The sequence below is a fragment of the Pelophylax lessonae genome, assembly GCF_965119305.1.
Source record: "Pelophylax lessonae genome assembly, chromosome: 2".
NCBI classification, from domain to species: Eukaryota; Metazoa; Chordata; class Amphibia; order Anura; family Ranidae; genus Pelophylax; species Pelophylax lessonae.
The window spans coordinates 84,493,153-84,514,396 of record NC_138769.1 but is presented as its reverse complement, the minus strand read 5'-3'; positions in this window follow the sequence as shown (position 1 = coordinate 84,514,396).

Sequence of the window (21,244 nt, the reverse complement as noted above, 5' to 3'; positions counted from 1 at the left end):
TCTCCCTCTTGCAGGCAGAACAATAGTGGCACATATACTGTTTGCCACGAGAATAGCAATAGCAGCACTTATGAGATCTCCCGAAATCCCAAAACTTGATGATGTCAATAGGAGAGTTCATTCTCAATGTGAAATGGAAAGGATGCTAGCTTATAAAGAAAAGAAGGCGGGTACATTCCACAATAAATGGGACTCATGGCTGACAGCATCTACTGTTAAGTGTTGAATAATGATAGGTTAAGCCTTTCGGGCTCTCTGACTCTAACGTGAAGCATCTTCCAGCATCTTCTAGGCTTCTTCTCCAGTGGCAGGTTCCTAGTCATCCCTCCCCCCCTCCCTCCCTTGTTCTCCCCTCCCTCCCTCCCTAACCCCCTACCCACATGGCCCCCCCCTGGTTAACCCTTCTTTCTTCCTTTGTCCGACCACTCTAGTGATTAGGGTCTAGTGGGACCCTGGAGAACCCTATGGTTGGCCAACCTGAGGGTGGCGGTGGTTCTTTTAACTACGGTTTGGATTATCCAACCTACCTTTGATGGGTTAAGGGGGCAGGTAGTGACGCACTTGCTCCCTCCATTAGCAGTACTGAGGGGTACTCGTTCACTGTGTGTTGGGGTGACGGGTACTCCCTTGCGTTCCCTTCATAACCTACAGGGGTATAGGCACAATAGGAGTTGATAGGAGGCGTAATAGTAGTCCATTGAAAGGGACGAACCACCCCCCCCCCCCAGGGGAGGGCTGGCAGCCTTAAGCCTGGGGGGCAAGTCCGGTCAAGTGGCCCGTTGAACTACCGAATCAACTCACCATCAATGCCCAGCTTTTTAGTGGGACTGCGACATTGCGACGGACAAATCTGACACAAAGTGACACTTTTTGGGGACCAGTGACACTAATACAGTGATCAGTGCTAAAAAATGCACTGCTACTGTATAAATGACAATGGCAGGAAAGGGGTTAACACTAGGGGTGATCAAGGGGTTAAGTTTGCTCCTAGGGAATGCTTTCTTACTGTGTGGGGGATGGATGTACTAGAGAAAATAAAAAGATCTGTGTTTCAGCTCAGCTGAAACACAGATCTCCATCTTCCTGTGACAGAACAGCCGTCTGCCTTGCTTACAAAGGCAGACCGCCGTTCTGTCATTCTCCTGCATGATCGCAGGTGACCTGCTGATTGGCTCCCGCTGTGTCGCGTCCCCTAGAACCCGTGCACAAAATCACGCATCGGTATGTGATTTTGCACAGCCAGGCCGCCCTGCCACACTATATATGCGGTGGGCGGTCTGGAAGTGGTTAAGCTGGATGAGTGGGTCCTGTAGTCCTTCACTAATTGGGGGATCGGGGGCGGGTGACACATGCTGAGCTCTGAGGGGCTTATGCTAGGACCTGTAGTCCTTCACTTTTGGGGGGATTACATCCCCAAAAGCAAAGGACTGCAAGTCCCAGCATGAACCCTGGCTGAGATCTACACATGTGACCTCCTCCTTTGCGGACAGCTTACGCTCCCATGACACAAGGGGGAGCCCTAGGGGACCTCAGGGACCCAATACCTTTAACCGGTTGCCGACCGCCGCACGACTATATACTGCGGCGGTCAGCCCCGGCCAGGCAGAGTGACGTATCGGTACGTCACTCGCCTGTCACTGACTTGAAAGCCTATTGCGGGCGGGCGCGCGCCCGCCGCGGCTCGTTCACAGACAAGTCAGTGCGTGTGACCGGCGGACTCGATGTCCGCCAGTCACACTGCGATCGCTCCTGTGAAGGGAGAAAGACAGAGCGGCTTGTGTAAACAAGCTGCCTGTCAGTTCTCCCTGTGTAAAAGTGAAGATCTGTCCGTTCTACTATGTAGAACGGTTGATCTTTGCTTTTACACCAATAGGAATGTCCCTGCACAGTTAGAATCACGCCCCTAGGACACACTTAACCCCTCCCTGTCCAATAAAGTTAACCCCTTCCCTGCCAGTGTCATTTTTGCAGTAACAGTGCATATGTATAGCACTGATTACTGCAGTAATGTCACTGGTACCCCCAAAAGTGTCAAAAATGTCAGTCAAGGGTCCGATCTGTCCGCCGCAATGTCGCAGTACCGAAAAAAAAATCGCAGATCGCCGCCATTACGCATTAAAAAAAAAAACACCAAAAATGACAAAAATCTTTCCCTTTGTTAGTAAACGCGATAACTTTTGCGCAAACCAATCAAAATACGCTTTTTGCGATTTTTTTTACCAAACATAGGTAGCATGAAACAAATTGGCCGAAAAATGTTAAAAAATTTTGATTTTTCCTTTTTTTTTTGGGGAATTTCATATAAAAAAATGTGGAAAATATTGTTATTTTTGCAAAATTTACGCTCTTTTTTTGTTTATAGCGCGTGATCAAAAAATCGCACAGGTGATCAAATACCACCAAAAGAAAGCTCTGTTTGTGGGAAAAAAAGGACGTCAAACTCGTTTAGGTACAGCGTCGCACGACCGCGCAATTGTCCGTTAAATTCACGCAGTAAAAAATCGCAAAAAAACCCCTAGTCCTTTAGCAGCCAAATCCTCCGGGGCTTAAGTGGTTAAAGAGGTTGTAAACCCATGAAACTATTTTTTTTTTTTTGCTGCAACCTGAAAGAGAAACCCATAATGAGCTAGTATGCATTGCATACTAGCTCATTATGAAATACTTACCTTAGAACGAGCCCCCGCCGTGCTGCCCGCTTACCTGTATGACGGGCGACATGTCCAGTCACCCGTCTTCCGGGATCGCGGCATCCGCCAATCTGATTGGCCGGAGCCGCGGGAGCCGACGGTCACGGCACGGGTCTCTGAAGAAACGGCAAGAGCGGCCGTTCCTTCAGAGCGCATGCGCCAGTGACGTCACTGGCTGCATGTAAGGTAAATATCTATATTGTATCTATATCTGTATATTTACAGTACCTATAGGTAAGCCTTATCATAGGATCATCTATAGGTAAACGTGTCAGAGGAGGGTTTACTTCCTCTTTAAAGAGGTTGTAAACCCACCTCACAAACTTTTACCTATAGGTAAGCCTATATTAAGGCTTACCTATAGGTGCTATAAATATCTCCTAACCATGCACCGTTTAGGAGATATTTAGAGTGCATACTGCCGATGATGTCATCGGCGCAGGCGCTCTGAAGGAACGGCCACCCGTGCCGTTCCTTCAGAGCTCAGTGCCGTGAACGGCGGCTCCCGCGCACAGGCGCGGGAGTGATGTAATCGCGCCTCCGGCCAATCAGATGGCCGGAGGACGCGAACCCGGAAGCAGGACGGCCGGACATGTCGCCGTCCTGTCGCTAAGGTGGCGGCACGGCGGGGGCTTCGTTTTAAGGTAAGTACTTCACAATGAGCTAGTATGCGATGCATACTAGCTCATTATGCCTTTCTCTTTACAGGGCTTTTTTTTTCTTGGTTTTTTGGGGGTCTTTACTTCCTCTTTAAGATGGAAGTAAACCCTCCTCGGACACTTTTACCTATAGATGATCCTATATTAAGGCTTACCTATAGGTACTGTAAATATCTCCTAAACATGCACCGTTTAGGAGATATCTACCTTACATGCAGCCAGTGATGTCACTGGGGCATGCGCTCTGAAGGAACGGCCGCTGGTGCCGTTCCTTCAGAGTCCGGTGCCGTGACCGTCGGCTCCCGTGCGACGTCACCGCAGCTCCGGCCAATCATATGGCCGGATGCCGCGATCCCGGAAGATGGGCGACTGGACATGTCGCCCGTCATCCAGCTAAGCGGGCGGCACGGCGGGGGCTTGTTCTAAGGTAAGTATTTCATAATGAGCTAGTATGCGATGCATACTAGCTCATTATGTCTTTCTCTTGCAGGGTCAAAAAGAAAAAAAAAAAAGGGTTTACAACCTCTTTAACTGGCCTGTATACAGCCTATATATTGATGTCTAGCTGCTCCTGGCTCTAAATAGTTGTCTCATACCTGTATAATACAGGTATGAGACAGGTATATAGTGCCAGGAACAGCTAGAAATCAATATATAGGCTGTATACAGTGCCAGGGGGTAAGTACAGGGAAAAAATGCTCCACATGTTGTCCACACATCACATGACACTTTTTTTTTTTTTGTCACTCACTGGAAATTCTTCTCCGAATCCCGACCACGTCCTCACAGACACTGTGTCTACCGCAGAAGCCAGCAGGTAACTTCACTTTAAATCTGGATTGCCTATTTGCCGCCGTAAGTTTACCAGGCCAGGCCAGCCCCCTCTTCTGCATCGGCCCCACGTTGATGGATGGAGGGAGGAGCCGGAGGTGGGTGGGGCCGAGCGGCTGGGGCCAGTAATCGGCGCGGAGGACGGCTGACCGCGGCGCTTTGCATGGGTCCTCCTCTCTGCTCTGGAGACTGTGACGTCACTGGTTGCTAGACGCTAAGCGGTGATCTAGCAACCAGATCTCCAGGGCAGGGCAGTCGCCGTAACTTCCAGGAAGTGACAGACAGTGTCAGCGCTGCGTGTGACTGTGTAAGTGCCTGAGCGCCTCCCATTTTCAATCGAGTACCGACTACCGACTGACACAAGATACTAAGCGGCCTTTTCTGAGGGGGATCAGATCGGCCCGGGGGGAAATTGCCACCTTGCCCCCCGGCCCAGCCCGCGCCTGCCCCCCCCCCATGGCAGCTATGCAAGAAAATTATAGGGTTCATCAACAATATGACAATTTAGCGACGCTTAGTGAACTGTAATTGTTTACCTTTGTCATGCAACTTTTTATGCTATTTCATGTATGGAAATGTTTTCCTTTTTTTACTTGTATATGTCTACTTTACTTCAATAAAAAAAGTTTGGTTAAAAAAAAAAAAAAAAGCTTTTAGGTCCACCTCCAGTCATAACTTTAGCACTTCATAATTTTAAAAAAGTAATTTAAATACAAATGAAAAAAAAAAACATCCAGAGAAAGTGGCCACCGATGAATGTTGAAGATATTTTAAACATTCTAAGCACATTCTCTTTTAGAACTTAAAATTATAACATTTTCCATTGCAGTGTCAGCCATGCAAATAATGAATAATCCAAAGACAAGGGAAGTAGGGAAAAAATACTTACCAATGTAGGTGCCCTTTTATGTAAAATATTTTGTTCGACTGCTACAGTACGTAATGGAAATGTGTGCATGATATTGCCAGCAGCTACATATAATTAACTGTTCATTTTGTAATTCCTCTTGACTTTGTGAATGCCCTAAGGTATGAAAGCTGTTGCATATCTTAGAATTAATTATTCTTTGACTGGAATGATAAAGTACACATAATTCAACAGGATAAAGGCTATAAGTACACACCGTACTTTTGAATGATTATTTAAAAGGATGTAACAAGCATTGTGTTAGCCAGCAGTGTTCAATACCTGTTTACCCAAGTTTTAAAAGGCCAAATAGGAATAATAAATTCATTCCTTAAAATGCAGAATTAGCATACACATACAGGGTAAGCTGATGAAAGACACACAGCTGTGGTAATCTTCAAGTGAACAACTTTCTGGTTAATTTGCTCTTCGGGCCATTTATGAATCTACAGGAGTTTATGTCCCACTATAACCACTTAACCACTATAACCACTTTACCCCCTTCATGACCTGGGCATTTTTTGATATTCAGCAATGCACTACTTTAACTGGCAATTGTGTGGTCATGCAACAATGTACGCAATTGAAATTTATATCATTTTTTTCACACAAATGGAGCTTTCTTTTGGTGGGATTTGTGATCCCCATTGAGTTTTTAAATGTTTATTATATAAAAAAAGAACAATATTTTCTACTTTCTGTTATAAAAAATAGCCAATAAAAAAAATCAAATTTCTTTAAACATTTAGGCAAAAATGTATTCTGCTACATGTATTTGGTAAAGAAAATTCCCAGTAAGTGTATATTACCGTATTTATCGGCGTATAACACACACTTTTTCCTCGTAAAAATGGAGGGCAAAGCACCAGTGCGTGTTATACGCCGATATAGTAAAAAAAAAAAAAAGCCGGGCAGCGCTGAGAGGAAGAGGCGGGGGGTGGGCCGGGCGGAGCAGAAGGAAGGACAAGTGGCTGCTGTCATAGGAAGTCCTGCCTCCTATGATAGACAGCTCAGTGGCCCAATGCCGGGACAAGGGATGTGTGACGTCTATCATAGGCACCGGGACGTCAGATAACAGCAGCGGCTGGTACTCGCTTCTCCTCGCACAGCCCGCCCCCCCTGCCTCAGAGCTGTCCGGCTTTTTTAAAAAAGTAATGTAATGTAATGCTATGTAATGGTGCTGGCGAGGCTGTATTGGGGACACTTGCGCTGGCGAGGCTGCATTGGGGACACTTGCCCTGGCTAGGCTGCATTGGGGACACTTGCGCTGGCTAGGCTGCATTGGGGACACTTGCGCTGGCTTGGCTGCAGAGGACACTGCACTGGCTAGGCTGCATTGATGGACATTGCACTGGCGAGGCTGCATTTATGGACACTGCGCTGATGAGGCTGCATTCATGGGCACAGGTAAGACTGCATTTCATTAAAAAAAAGTAGTTCTGATTTCAATGCTGTTTATTTACAATTTTAAGCTTTTTTTCCTAAAATTTCCCTCTTAAATGTGAGGTGCGTATTATACGCCAGTGCGTGTTATACGCCGATAAATACGGTAATTGGTTTGTGAGAAAGATATAGTCTCTACAAACTATGGTATACTGTATATACTGGAATTTACGCAGCTTTGATGTCTAGGTGCAATCAAGGGATTAACTGTGTGCCTAACCATGTGTAATGTGTGTTTTTTATTTACTCTGCTATATGGCTGTTTTTTCCCTACTTTGTAAGGAGACGAAATAGCCAGATCGCCATTCCCTGTACACAGAGTTCTGTGTTTTTGTAAACATAGAACTCTATGTGTGACTGGACACAGTTGATCAGCTAATTTCAGCCAAAACCCTTGGCTTTGATCAGCTGCTAAACTTGTGCCCCAAACCTGGAAGAAGGCAGATCACATGCATGTACAGTATGTGATCATGCCTGTACCTGCCGCCCGCTTGCAGTATATATTTACTGTGAGCTGTCGGCAGGTGGATAAAAAGCATCTAAACTTGACAAGAGAAATGTAATATATTGAAACTTGCCAGTGTTAAGATGTGGTGGCTGCATAATTGTTTCCTGTCTGCAGTTGATTTTGTTCTGTAGGGCTTTATACAAAATTTCCTATAGGTTATGGGCCCAGACATCCAACACCAGTCAGACACCCACCCAGAGAAAAGCTGAGAACCCAGTCATAGCCAGCTACAGCAAAAAAGTGCAAAATACAGCAAAAGAAAATGGCCAGTAACACAGTTGCAATAAAGCTTTAATTTTCAAATCTGACAAACCAGAACTACCAGTTTTGGAAATGCAAGATGAAAATGCTACTAACAAGAGAAGGAACATGGAAATGTATAATAAAGTCAAGCCAGAACACCCTTCAGATGAGTTGATAGAGAAAGACCAAAAAGCTCAGAGCAAAATTTCTCTTTGCATAGAAGATAATAAAATCATGTATATAATAAGTGTTAAACTGCTAAAAGTAATGTTGGAAGGATTACAAAAGGTGCATGGAGGAGCTAATCTCAGCAATAAACTGTATTTGATTAGAAAGCTATACCAAACCAAGCTGATGAAAGGTCAGGATATGCAGGATTAGAAAAGGTACACCTTGGAAATGGTTAAAGGCCTGAGAAGTATAGGAGAAGAAATAAAAGATTTTTATGTTGCAGCACTAATACTTAGTGATTTAGAAGCTAACAATTAAACACTTCTCACAGCACTTGATGCATGTCCAGATGATGAACTGACATTGGAATTTGTTAAGGGCAAGCTTGTGGATAAATATAAGTGTAAAACAGAAAGCATTAACAGTGATGGTGCTTCTATCACAGAGTCTGCTTTAACCGCTTCCATACAGAGCAGTTAGACCCCCTTCCTGCCCAGACCAATTTTCAGCTTTCAGCACTCTCACACTTTGAATGACAATTGCTCAGTCATGCTACACTGTAACCAAACAAAATTTTTATCATTTTTTTCACACAAATAGAGCTTTCTTTTGGTGGTATTTGATCACAACTGGGGTTTTTTTTTCGTGATATAAGCAAAAAAAGAGCAAAAATTTAGCAAAAAAAAACACTTTTTTTTAGTTTCTATTATAAAATTTTGCAAAAAATTAATTTTTCTTCATACATTTGGGCCAAAATTTATACTGCTACATATCTCTGGTAAAATTAACCCAAATTAGTGTATATTATTTAGTCTGTGTGAAAGTTATTGAGTCTAGAAGCTATGGTACAAATTACTGAAAATTGATCACACCAGATGTACTGATGGCCTATCTCCTTTCTTGAGGCCCTGAAATGTCAGGACAGTACAAATACCCCCCAAATGACCCCTTTTTGTAAAGTAGACAGTACAAGGTATTTAGTAAGAGGCATGGTGAGTTTTTTGAAGTTATAATTTTTTCCCACAATTCTTGGGAAAATGAAGAAAACATTTTTTTTTCTTTTTTTTTCCCAAAACGTTGTCAATTTATAAGCTATTTCTAACACATAGCATGTACACAGCAAAAATGACACCCCAAAATTCATTCTGCTACTCCTTCTGAGTATGGTGATACCACATGTGTGAGACTTTTACACAGCCTGGCCACAAAAAGAGACTCCACGTCCAAGTAGCACCATAAGGCGTTTTAGGAGCATAAATACACATAAAACTTTCTTACTACCTATCACACTTTTCAAGGCCCTAGAGCACCAATACAATGGAAAAGTCCACAAAATGACCCCATTTTGGAAAGCAAACACTCCAACGTATATTCTATGAGGCATTATGGGTCCTTTGAACATGTCATTTTTTTCCACAAGTTTTTGGAAAATGTGGGAAAAAAATAAAAACTTTTTTTTTTACACAAAGTTGTCAATTTATAGGATATTCCTAACACATAGCATGTACATAGCAAAAATGACACCCCAAAATACATTTTGCCACTCCTCCTGAGTATGGCAATACCACATGTGTGAGACTTTTTCACAGCCTAGCCATATAGAGGGGCCCAACATCCAAGGAGCATCATCATGCATCCTAGCCACTTGCCTAGGCCTATTTTTGACATTTGGTGTTTACAAGCTAAAATCAGTTGTTTTTGCTAGAAAACTACTTAGAACCCCAAAACATTATATATTTTTTTTAGCAGAGACCCTAGAGAATAAAATGGAGATTATTGCAATATTTTTTATCACACCGTATTTGCGCAGCGGTCTTCCAAACGCAATTTTTTGGGAAAAAAATCACTTTTTTAAATTAAAAAATAAGAAACCAGTAAAGTTAGCCCAATTGTTTTCCATAATGTGAAAGATAATGTTACGCCGAGTAAATAGATACCCAACATGTCATGCTTCAAAATTGCGCACGCTCGCAGAATGGTGACAAACTTTGGTACTTAAAAATCCCCATAGGCGACATTTTAAAAATTTCTACAGGTTGCTATCTTAGAGTTACAGAAGAGGTCTAGGGCTCAAATTATTGCTCTTGCTCTAACGATCGCGACGATACCTCACATGTGTAGTTTGAACACTGTTTACATATGTGGGCGGGGTTTCCGTATGCGTTCGCTTCTGCGCGCGAGCTCGCGGGGATAGGGCGCTTTAATTTTTTTTTTTTTTTACTATTTATTTTATTTATTATTTTTTATTTTTACACTGTTTTTTAAAAAAAAAAATTGATCATTTTTATTTCTATTACAAGAAATGTAAATATTACTTGTAATAGAAAAAGGCACGACAGGACCTCTTTTTTTGTGAGATCTGGGGTCAAAAAGTCCTCAGATCTCACAAGTACACTAAAAGATAGAAAAAAAAAAAATTAAATAAAATGAAAAAAAAAAAAGGGGACCTTTAAACTGGTTGCTAGTCAACGACGTTTGCCGTAGCTCCGGTCCTCCAAGACCATAGAGTCGAGTGAGGGCAAGCTTGCCCTCACTCAACATCCTGTCTGTGAGGATCTGGGACTGGATCGTTTTCCCCGCTGCCGGTGGGTCCGGTAAGCGGGGAAAAGGACCAGTATGCGGCGGGAGGGGGGGGCACCTCTTCCGCCACCCCGGAAGGGTGATCCCGCGGCGAATCCGCCGCTGGGACCACCCTTATCGGAAAGCCAACCGTCCACCATTTAAAAAAATACAAGGGTTATGGCAGCTATCTGCTGCCATAACACCGGTATTTAGGTTTAAACGGAGGACGTATATAAACCTTTTTGGACTTGGACATGGTGGCTGTATGAAGGGTGACAGGTACTCGGGTACTTTGCTGGGCAGGTGACAGGTACTCTGGTACTGATAAACAAGTGGCAGGTACTCGAGTACTCCAATAGGCAGGTGACAGGTACTCGGGTACTCTTATGGGCAGGTGACAGGCAGGTGATAGGTACTGATCAGTAGTACTGATACTGATAGGTGATAGTGATACTGTACTGATGGGTACGGATGATCAGTACTGATACTAATAGGTGATAGGTACTGATGGGTACTGATGAGTACTGATGAGTAGTGATGGGTACTGATGAGCAGGTGGCAAGTACTCGGGTACTTCAGGTGTCAGGTACTCTGATGAGCAGGTGGAAGGTACTCGGGTACTCTGTTGGGTAGGTGACAGGTACTTGGGTACTCTGATGGGTAGGTGACAGGTACTCGGGTACTCCGATGACGGGTACTCGAGTACTCCGGTGACGGGTACTCAAAGTACCAGAGTACCTGTCATCAGAGTACCCGAGTACCTGTCATCAGAGTACCCGAGTACCTGTCATCAGAGTACCCGAGTACCCATCATCAGAGTACCTGAGTACCCATCATCAGAGTACCCGAGTACCCGTCATCAGCGTACCCGAGTACCCGTCATCAGAGTACCCGAGTACCTGTCATCAGAGTACCCGAGTACCCGTCATCAGAGTACCCGAGTACCTGTCACCAGCCCATCAGAGTACATGTCATCAGCCCATCAGAGTACCCGAGTACCTGTCATCAGAGTACCTGATGGGCTGGTGACAGGTACTCGGGTACTTTAATGGGCTAGTGACAGGTGCTCTTTATTGGGGGGGGCAATCAGTGTGGTTGGGGTGCACTGTACTTGGTAACTAGCTGTTACCACAATCTCCTCCTCACACAGGATCAGTGTGTGAGGAGGAGAACACGGTGACAGCTAGTTACCGTGTTCTCTGATGACATTTGTGACCGGCTGTGATTGGACACAGCCGGTCACGTGGTAAAGAGCCAATTTCATTGGCTCTTTACCTAGATCGGGGATGGGCTCTGTCCGAGGGACGAGCCTCGTCCCCGATCGCCGCGCTGCGGCGGATTCGCCGCGGGATCACCCTTATCGGAAAGCCAACCGTCCACCATTTAAAAAAATACCAGGGTTATGGCAGCTATCTGCTGCCATAACACCGGTATTTAGGTTTAAACGAGGATGTATATAAACCTTTTTGGACTTAGACATGGTGGCTGTATGAAGGGTGACAGGTACTCGGGTACTTTGCTTGGCAGGTGACAGGTACTCTGGTACTGATGAGCAAGTGGCAGGTACTCGAGTACTCCGATAGGCAGGTGACAGGTACTCGGGTACTCTTATGGGCAGGTGACAGGCAGGTGATAGGTACTGATGAGTAGTACTGATACTGATAGGTGATACTGATACTGTACTGATGGGTACGGATGATCAGTACTGATACTAATAGGTGATAGGTACTGATGGGTACTGATGAGTACTGATGAGTAGTGATGGGTACTGATGAGCAGGTGGCAAGTACTCGGGTACTTCAGGTGTCAGGTACTCTGATGAGCAGGTGGAAGGTACTCGGGTACTCTGTTGGGTAGGTGACAGGTACTTGGGTACTCTGATGGGTAGGTGACAGGTACTCGGGTACTCCGATGACGGGTACTCGGGTACTCCGGTGACGGGTACTCAAAGTACCCGAGTACCTGTCATCAGAGTACCCGAGTACCTGTCATCAGAGTACCCGAGTACCTGTCATCAGAGTACCCGAGTACCCGTCATCAGAGTACCCGAGTACCCGTCATCAGCGTACCCGAGTACCTGTCATCAGAGTACCCGAGTACCTGTCATCAGAGTACCCGAGTACCTGTCATCAGAGTACCCGAGTACCCGTCATCAGAGTACCCGAGTACCTGTCACCAGCCCATCAGAGTACCTGTCATCAGCCCATCAGAGTACCGAGTACCTGTCATCAGAGTACCTGATGGGCTGGTGACAGGTACTCGGGTACTTTAATGGGCTAGTGACAGGTGCTCTTTATTGGGGGGGGGGCAATCAGTGTGGTTGGGGTGCACTGTACTTGGTAACTAGCTGTTACCACAATCTCCTCCTCACACAGGATCAGTGTGTGAGGAGGAGAACACGGCGACAGCTAGTTACCGTGTTCTCTGATGACATTTGTGACCGGCTGTGATTGGACACAGCCGGTCACGTGGTAAAGAGCCAATTTCATTGGCTCTTTACCTAGATCGGGGATGGGCTCTGTCCGAGGGACGAGCCTCGACCCCGATCGCCGCGCTGCGCGCCCCCGGGGGCGCGCATTAAGGAAGGAACGAGCAGCTCGCGCTGGAGCCGCTCATGTGATCGGCTGTGATTGACACAGCCGATCACGTGGTAAACAGCCAATTTCATTGGCTGTTTACCTTGATCGGGGTTGGGCTCAGTCCGAGGGACGAGCCTCACCACCGATCGCCATGCTGCGCGCTCCCGGGGGCGCGCAGTAGCGGGGAGATCCGGGCGCCGTCATATGACGTCCGCCCGGATCGAGAAAGGATTTGTGCCGACTTCTTTTTACATGACGCGGTACGGAAGGGGTTAAAGAGGAAAAATAGGCATAAAAACAGTTTGGTGTGCAAGAAACAAGGCTATTTAACCACTTTAGCCCCGCTTACATTGAGGCTACTGCGGCAAAGTGCCGCGATCCCGTCCAGCGACGTAGACCTACGTCGCTGGACTCCGCCCCTTGTGGGCGGCGCTCGCGCGCCGCCGGAGGCTCGCTCCCGCTGTGTTCATTCACAGCTGGAGTCGGGCCAGCGGAGGAGCAGCGGCGATTGCCGCTGCTCTGCCCCGATCGTCGGGGATCGAGTCTGGAGATCCGCCCGCTGTGTGTAAACACAGCGGGAGGATCTCCATAGTGACAGGGACTGACAGATCGGAGTGTTCAGCATAGCTGGACATCCGATCTGTCCTTCTGTCACACAGTCACCTCCCCCCCACACGTCAGTAAGCACCAGGCATACATTAACCCCTCCCTCTCCAATAAAATTAACCCCTTCCCTGCCAGTGTCATTTTTACAGTAACAGTGCATATGTATAGCACTGATTACTGTAGAAATGTCACTGGTACCCCCAAAAGTGTCAAAAATGTCAGTCAAGGGTCCGATCTGTCCGCCGCAATGTCGCAGTCCCGCAAAAGAAATCGCAGATCACCGCCATTACGCGTTAAAAAAAAAAACACCAAAAATGACAGAAATCTTTCCTTTAGTTAGTAAACGCAATAACTTTTGCGCAAACCAATCAAAATACGCTTATTGCGATTTTTTTTTACTAAACATAGGTAGCATAAAACAAATTGGCCAAAAATTTAAAAAAAAATTTGATTTTTACATTTTTTTGGGGGGGAATTTCATATAAAAAAATGTGAAAAATATTGTTATTTTTTCAAAATAAACGCTATTTTTTTGTTTATAGCGCAAAAAGTAAAAATCGCACAGGTGATCAAATACCACCAAAAGAAAGCTCTGTTTGTGGGAAAAAAAGGACGTACATTTCGTTTGGGTATGGCGTCGCACAACCGCGCAATTGTCAGTTAAAGTCGCACAGCGCCGAATCGCAAAAAGTGGCCTGGACGGAAGACAGCAAAATCCTCCGGTGGTAAAGTGGTTAAAAGCAAATTGCATATTCTAGAAAGCTAGAATGCAAAAACAAACTAAACTACAAAAGGACAAAAGTGTGAAGGAAGAAACTGATTTTGTGCCAGATAATGAATATGTTTTTTAATCCAAAAGTTGCACCTCATCTTTGCAGGCATGGTGTGTTGATTTAGGAGCTACGAGTCACATGACAAATAACAGAAATTTCTTTATTCACCTTGACCGGAGTAAAACAGAAAAAAATAACCACAGCTAATGGACAAATAAGGGAATCAAAAGGAATAGGAGATGGGTTTCTTAACTGTCCTATTCCCCAGAGTGTCACCGGTAGGATACCTGTGAAAAATGTCCTCTGCTCTTGAAAATAATCTTTTGTCAGTGAAGAAGCTCACAAAACAAGGCAATGCAGTGACTTTCCAAGATGACAGTTGTGCCATCACAAAAAGGATATCTTACTTGCAAAGGCTAAAATCAAAGATTAACTGCATCCGCTGAGCTGCAATGAGGTGGGTTATTCTGCCAACGAGAAAAAACATTCAAACAAAATTCACACATGGCACAGACAACTTGGGCACAGAGGTTTTGACATAATAAGTAATAACTGAGACTGACTATGCAAGTGGAATAAAAATGAGTCCATGTGATCAAACAATGAAATGTACCATCTGTATAAAAGGAAAAATTACAAAAAAAAAGCCTTTCTACTAAAAAAGCCTTTTCTAAAGCAAAGTAACAGCAGAGCTAATAAACTTCTAGACTTAAATAATTCAGATCTTTGGGGTCCAATGAAAAAAAATGATTCCAGGAAAAAGAGGTATTTTCTCACTTTTATAGATGATTACTTAGGGTACACTACATCTGGTACACAACAAAAATAAAGTACCAGAGAAACTTGAACAGTATCTGGCTCAAGGAAGCAACAAATTTGGTAAAATGCAGAGTATTACAGACAATGGAATTGAAAATACAGATGATAACACAGAGGCAATTTTCAGAAAGCATGGCATAATATTTCAAACTACTGTTCCATAAAACCCAGAACAAACAGGGTTGCGGAAAAAATGAACCGTATTCTGTGTGAGAGAGGAAGAACTATGCTGTTTGATGCACATATTCCAACTACATAATGGGGTGAGGCAATTGTGACCACATGCTATCTTCAAAATCAGCTACCAGGAAAATCTATATGAACTCCATCGGAACTGTAGAATGGAAAAGCACAGAATTCAAACCATCTAAACATGCTTGTGCAAAGGAAGGTGTACTTGTGTGGTACAGTGTATCTCAAAAGGGGTACAGAATTCTACACCAAGACATGAACAAAGTAACCATCAGTAGAAGTGTAATTGTCGATGAAGCTTCAGTGTGTTCAAAATTTCATGAACTAACACAAACACTTCAAACTGAGGGAAATTCCACATTGGTGTCACATGAAGATAAGCAACAAAGTGACACAGAAATAGAAATGAATGCATCAATATTACATCAATATTTATTAGAGATATACTCTTTAACCAGTAGATGGCAGTGTTTATTGGCAGCACCTATGAGTAAATTCTGTCTTTTTTCTACAATAAAGTTTCCTTTTTCCTGTCTGCAGTTAAGCAGCAAAGCCCATGTTGACCTTGCCCTATCTGTTCTGTAGGGCTATATACAGACTTTATAACACATAGAAAGAGTGCAGCACAGTCAAATAACACAAGATGTTATCAGCTGACAAGATTTGTATCAGGATCAACAAGTATTTTTAACCCTATTGAGCAAAGAAAAAAACAAAACACTTTATTAACATTTTTAACAGACCAAAAGGAGGTAAACAAGAGAAGTTTAATGTTAGGTTTTATCTACCGAACCCTAAATCACCACCTCTGACAAATTATATTTTCTTTTTTAAATATTTTATTGGAAAAAAGTACAAGGATACATGTAATATTGTGATAAAACATGCTTAGAAAAAGGTTTGGTAAAACACAAATAAAGCATGAAAACAATTATGCAGAATTAAATCACAAGTAACATTTGGCAGGGCATGACAATCCTCCAAAAAGGTATCCAAATGTAGACTGAAGTTTTAGGCTCCATTCACACCTGAGCGTATCCTTTTCAGGCATTTATTTGGGCTTTTTTCAGGCATTTATTTGGGCTTTTTTCAGGCATTTTTTGGGCTTTTTTCAGGCAATATTTCAGGCTTTTTTTCCGGATTTTTTCCAGGCATTTTTTAGCAGATGTTTGGAGGCAAGCATTGACATCTAACAAAAATGCTTGTAATCTGCCAAAAAAGTAGCTCATGTACTTTTTTGAGCTTCAGGCGTTTTCCTTTAGGCAAAAAACGCTCAAATGTAAATAGGAGCCATTAAAATGAATGGGATTTTGCTTGTTGGGCGTTTTGAGACTTCAGAGATGAGCGTCTTACAAGCTGGAGTGCCCTTATATGTTAACAGGGCCTTAGGCATAAATAACATGTCAACAGAAAGGAAAAATGAGTAGGGGAAGATAAGGTGGAAAATATGCGATAGGGCATCTCAACCTGTGCCTGAACAAGTGTAGAGGCAGCTGTTTAGCACACCAATGATAAATGTATTTTATTTATTTAGATGTCTTTCTCTACAAATGTGTAAACTAATGCCCCAAAATGAATTGTATATTCAGAGTGAGGTTTTTTTTAAAATATTTATTATATTATATTTTAGTATACTAAATGCTATTACAATACCATAAGATGCAAAGCAGCAGTTTCCAAAAAAGGGGGGTAGGTAGCAGCGCAGAACATTCTGTTCAGACTTTCTTTGAGACACTCAAAGAAACTCTAAAAGAACAGAACAATTGACTATGAGAACAGTCAATTGGCCTGGAAGACCATTAGATTGAGTCATCTCATCAAGTTCAAAGGTATCTCCTGAGGGGGCTGGTTGAAGGCAACTACCAGTGGGCTTCAGGTACACCTGTGCCTCACACACCTGAAAGTCCAATGTATCTCACTTTTCTTGCTCCACCTGTGACCAGTCTCTATTAAACTGTTATGCTTTGGACAGACATCACTTCCAATCCTGAATCTAAAAAGCCTGAGTTTGTTCCAGGGCTTTTGTGAGTCACCAATCCAGTGAGCAGATAGCAAGGCAAAGGTGTCCAAACAAATGTACCCCCACCAATGGAAAAATTGCAAATTCACTAAATATAGAGGCTGCCGTCACAGCAGCAAATAAGCCTCAAAACACATATGGAAGTCCCTTTGGAAATCACACAGTGTATAGTAGCACCAATCGTTCATATTGAGATCCCACTGCACAAGGTCAGCCAAGGACCTGTCATGTGAAAGAGAGTAGAGCTGCTGTGCGTGCAGTCTGTAGAGGGTCCTATGTGCAGTGGGATCTCAATATGAATGATTAGCAATACTATCCACTGTGTGATTTTCAGAGGGACTTCCATATGTGTTTTGAGGCTTATATGCTGCTGTAACGGCAGACAATATATTCGGTGAGTTTTGCATTCTTTCCATTGGTGGCGGTACATTTGTTTGGACACCATTGCCCTGCTGTCTGCTCACTAGATTGGTGACTCTATTATGGACTACTATCTGCAAAAAGAAGTTATTATTTATATATGGACTGTTAATGTAGTATATTATTAACTATGTGTTTACATCTTTTTCATGTTTGAATTTAGATATTTTCCAAAGGCGCTACACTTTTGTTTATTATCTATGGTATACGTTGTGTATACTACTTATGTGCTAGCTGCCTTAATTATAGATACTAATATACACAGTGCAGGATTCCCATACTAGTAGTTCTTTTGTGAGAACCATGTCCTGAAGGTTAGTGGGCCCCCCAATAGTCTAGCCAAAAATACCATGGCAGAGTTTGCTGTCTTTCCCTGAATACACTGTATGTTTACATTTATAGACCACTTCAGTCAAGTAGTGGGCCCATCTCCTTCAGTTCTAATGGACTAAGCCTCTCAAAAGATGTATCAGGGTATAGTTGGACCTTTCACATCCCCCGAGGGCTTGTGGGTATGACAGGGTAGTGTGTGATTTTGTGATGCCTAGTGAGTATCACTATTCCTGAAAAAAATGTGTTTTCAAAGCAGGATCTCTGATCTGATTGTATCTTCTGTGGACAACCATAGGAAAGGCAAAGGTGCTTCCACATCAAATGGACAGTGGTTTTGGTGATCTGGTAATGAGTCTGTACTGTTATCGCAAACTATGTAAAGTAGTCCAACAAAATAAGTATGTGATAGTAACTGTCTTCTGATGTGTTGAGAGTAAGAAAGTCAATCATTCTATTGAGGTAGATATGTGCCAAGTCAGAGGTGACACCTGGGCCCCAGTCCCCTTTGACACTGAACAGACCACATAGTCTCAACAAACTTTTTCAACTCTCTGGAACCAACCCATTAATCCAGGATTGTTTTTGAAACAGGCAAATCTCTTACAAAAACCTTATTGTCCTGGATCTATGTGTGACAAAACCACTTGCCAGGTTATCAACAAATCATAGGGAAAGTTACTCTGAGGTACAGTATACCATCCCTCAAGATAAGTTGGGACCATTCACCCAGCAGTCTCTTGGTACCTAGTAAAAGCTTCAATACCTTTCTTCAACTTGGCTACCACTGCAGCCATATTGCCTGTATTAGTTAGCAGGGCAACTACTGAGTTCTCTATCTGTGTCTCTGCCCAGTTATACTCTTCCAGTATGTGAATGAGGTTCACCCAATGCATATTCGTAAGCCTTGCTCCAGTCAGGCCTGGAATGTTTATCTTCAGTTTCTTCAACCACAACCTCGAATAGGGTCTGGGAATTTACCCACTTTGCCACCACACAAATTTAACATCTTTGACTGAGTATGTTTGAGAGGCCCAGCTTGATGATGGTGACATAGTCTGTCCTGTCTGCAGTAGCACAGCAGACCATCAACAAGTATTTGTACAAGCATGAAGACAAGCATGACTAGAACAGTCTCAAAGACATGAGTAGAATGGTGAACCACAATGAGGCAGAGATTAGAAATATGAACCCTCTGGTGTTTCTTCTGGTGCACCTACTGTGTGGTGTAATACAACAGGTACTGGAGGTACAGCAGCATGAGGAATATGAAGACTCTCTGCAGTCTCAGGGTCAGCAGGATTCTACTGTCTCCATATTTGTGAGGCAGACACTGCTGCAGACTGAGGACAGAAAACCTTCAAAGCCTCCAAAACTGAGTTATACGGCCTCTGGTGAACAATGAGCATGTGTGTCAGCAAAGGCTGACTGTAGAGTCGCGAGCGGGAGAACTTCCGGCTTGCGTTCCACCTGCGTCACACGTCACGTTACGTTGTGCATTTCAAATTATTTGGAACGCACAGCGTAACGTGACGTTTGACGCAGGTGGAACGCAAGCCAGAAGTTCTCCCGCTCGCCACTCTGAAGTCAGCTTGTGCTGACACACATGCTCACCAGCGGCCGTTAGCGGCCTTTTATTGGGACAATTTATTTATATTATTTGGCTTCTCAATTTGTATCATTGCCACAATGTTTTTACCCAATAAATGGAAATAAAATTTGATTTAAAAAAAATACTACACTATCCGCCCTTTTGTCTTCCTTCCTATTGGCTTGAGGTGAGAGGAGAGAGAGGGGGAGCCCACCGTCCTATCTACCCCAAGTGAGCCACGAGGATACCCCTATTAAGCCTGGAGGCTACTTAAGCCTGGTTTGTCTTGATGCTATGGCATACAAGACCCACATTATCTGGTAAGTGACCCACTCTTACCATTATCACGGTGGAAAAGGAACCAGAGCTGCACTGTTATCACAAAGTGAACAGAAAATTTCCACGTTGAGCACCTGCACTTTTTTGTGGATAAGCATCATTTTGCACAAGAGACTCGCCATTTATTTGAACTTTTTCACTACAGTCACATGATATGGACTTTATTATATGAATCACAATTTTATGTACATCACTATTTATTGGAATTCACTGTTTAGTATTACTTATAATTTTATTATTATATATTAATAGAGGAGTATTAATTTATTTAATTATTTATTGATCACCAGCCACAGATATTTATATATTTATATATTTAATTTATTACTAAGGTTTATTATATGAGCAAGCGCTATAGGTAGCCTCACTAGTAGACTACTTCCCTACATTCATTCTATCACTCTAAAGCAGCTGCTTAAAAAGTACACATATTTATACACATTTAATTTTAATTTAATTTAATTTACTTGAACTCACCAGGCGCGGGGTATGTACCTCTGTATATTTCCTTTATATTATCTTGCCAGTGCCATTAGTCCATCTTCTGACAATCAATTAGACTTACTCTTCACCGCCGCCGCTCACATGTGTCCCAATTCCCGCTGCCTCTCTCCTCCAGACAACTTTCCTGCGCAGGCTGCAGCTCCGCCCCTCCTGACTGATGTGGGGAATACAGTAGGGCACATCATGGAGCACACAGTAGGGCATATCACAGGGCACACAGTAGGTCATTGGACACATTACAGGGCACACAGCAGGGAACACCATATGGCACATCATGGGGCACTCCTCAGGGCATAAGGGCACACAGCAGGGCATGGGGCACACAGCAGGACATGAGGGCACACAGCAGGGCAATGGGGCACACAACAGAGCATGGGAGTACTAGCATATTATAATATCAATACATAATATCAATTACTTGTGTACAAGTAATTGATATTATGTATTGATATTATAATATGATTTCATACATATTTCTGTAGAATATCAGTCTTTCTGGTCTCTCTGGCCCTGAGGGAGCCTTAGTGCGAAATGTGTTGGCTTGCTGGGGACCTCTAGACTGCGCTTGAACAGAGACCACTGTTACCAATTGGTATAGATGTATCAGCACTCCCATAGGGAGCATATATCTACATATGTTTTTTATTATATGCTTGTAATATTTTGTAATTTTGGATCAATAAATATGTCAATTTCACTAAACATTGTGTCCTAATTGTGATCCTCCCTTTTACATTGACCTATCCAAAAGCCCCATCTGTTTCTTTCTTGTTGTATATTTTTGCTCTATATAGAGGTGATGGCCAAACAATCATGGAAATCTTTTTGTTCCTTCAAGGCAGTTCTGTGAAAGAGAAATTAATCTGCTTGTCCCCTAAAACAGCTAACTGGCTCACTTTCATTAAAATGATCCAGTCCTAGATCAGTGATTATTACCATTGGTTCCTTGGTGGCTATTCCCCATATGGAGAGGGTGTTATACAGGATCAGGTGTTCTCTAGGGGTATACTGTTGGCCCCTCCAGGTATTTAAGTACCCTTATATACCTTGCTGAGTACTC